This window comes from Adiantum capillus-veneris, chromosome 25, assembly GCF_014529385.1.
Source record: "Adiantum capillus-veneris isolate H3 chromosome 25, ASM1452938v2, whole genome shotgun sequence".
Taxonomy (NCBI): Eukaryota; Viridiplantae; Streptophyta; class Polypodiopsida; order Polypodiales; family Pteridaceae; genus Adiantum; species Adiantum capillus-veneris.
In genome coordinates this window covers 144,285,292-144,287,432 of record NC_140955.1, presented here as the reverse complement: position 1 = coordinate 144,287,432, position 2,141 = coordinate 144,285,292, and positions in this window count along the sequence as shown.

Here is a 2,141-nt window from a genome sequence, read left to right as displayed (position 1 = left end):
CAAGTTCATCCACCCCACATGAACCATAGACCGTTAGCCATATCTAGTATCATCCAAGAAGGGAGTGAGGACGGGACATCAGAAAGTGAGCATACACCCTTCTTGTTGGAAAGGATGTTTAACGAAGGAATACCTGATCCCATTGAGGAATATGAGATTCCATCCTCACCAGTTCCTAGTCAAGGACCTACACCCTGCAAAACGCCAATGAATGTTGCCAAACTAGTGGACTTCATGTCTTCTGAGGTCCGAACCACGATCATAGCAAAGCTGTATGGAGATCCTGAGTTATTCCTTGCACTTTGAGCATTCCTTAACGGAGAGCTACGAACGGGATTACCGCATTTTGCGCAACCAAATAGGCCTGACTCGATTATGATTGATGAAGAAAATCATGTGCAATCACTTGACTTAGATGGACACGAGTCTGTGATTGAGGTACCCATTAACGAATTAGGGCAGTATTTTGAAGGCGACGAGTCTAATGCGACCGTACCCATCACTACCAAGGGATTAACTATAAAGGGAATTCTTGATGGTGGTGCGGGAGTTAGCATCGTTACAAAAGATTGTTGGGAATCCATGGGAAAACCCCGCCTCAGTGTTACTAACATTGTGGTAAAGATGGCAAATGGTACCATAGCCAAACCTATGGGGATGCTCAAGGATCTTAAGATCAAAGTTCTAGGACACAAGGTACGACATACGTTCATTGTAATGGATTTCTCTAAACACCTTATGTCATATGAAATGATTTTAGGACGACCATTCATGAGGGAAGCACAAATGGTTCATGATTGGTCTAAAAATCATGTCTATTTGCAATTCCAAGACTCTGTCCTTAGAGTGGATTTGGTGACTGGTAAGGTACACCGCTTAGGGAGTAAAACCATTATTGATCATCACTCTGACACCACAGTTCACTCGGCCCCACTACAATATTGTTACACTTGTAAGAAGGATACAGACATTGGCCAAGATTCTCCTTATATGGATATCCTACCTGGGATGACTGAGTCGGACAATGTGGATTGGGTACACCTAGCTGCAACCATAGATACCTGGGGAAATAGAGGAACCACTTGGGTCACACCAGAGGGGGAAGAGGTACCACAAATTGCACCTCTGAACATGATAAGTGCCATACATGCATCTTCTAAGGGCAAGGCAATTGTGGACCAATCTGACAGTGACACCGATAGCTCAATAGAAGACTTTGACCAACACGACTTGGACACTGACTCCCAGAGTGAAACGGATTCTGAATCTCATGAATTAGAGAGTGGAGCAAGTTCAGAGTCAAAACATTCGGAAGGACCGAGCACATCAACCGATGATAGCTCCTCCGAGAGTGAAGAGGACACCAACGAGGACTCCTTTAGTGAGCCAGATCTAAATGCAAATCAAAAGCAGATCTCAAATAAGAAAAAGAAAAAACTTAAGAGGCGTCGATATCGAGCCAATGTACGTGCTAGGATAAACAAGAAGAGATCCTCAGCAGAATGGCTCAGTTATATAGGAGCATGTGATGCTCATCGAAAATTGGTAGACAATTGGGGTGAATATCTCCAAAATGTTATGTGGTGTAGACCACGACCCCATGACATAGCCCAATTAGAGATCATAGACAAGCCAAAGTTGAGCCGCACTGCAAGGAGGCGTCAAAACCAAGAGTTAGCTCGACAACACAAGAAAGCAGAAATGGAAGCACAAACCAACGCACAACCAGAATCCACAGACTTGCATCCTGCACCAGAACATTTCAAATCTTACACCACAGGGGAAGCAAAGGTTGTGTACACAAAAGCCCAAAGAATACCTATCGATGGGAATAATGGAATCTATGATGGTCCGGCAATAGTTAAAGAAATAGAATTAGCTGACCCCGATGAAGAATCAAAACCTGTTTTTATTGCCCAAGACCTCACAGAAGTTGAAGAGGCGGTCCTCAAAGAGCTTCTCGAGGAATTCAAGGACGTATTCGCTTGGACATACCATGATATGAAAGGTGTTCCGCCTTCTGTGGTCCAACATACAATCCCTATGATTAGCACTGCGAAGCCCGTACAACAAAGACCCTACCCGATGAATCCTAAGTACGCAAAGATCATTCAAGAAGAACTAGAAAAGCTTATCAAATG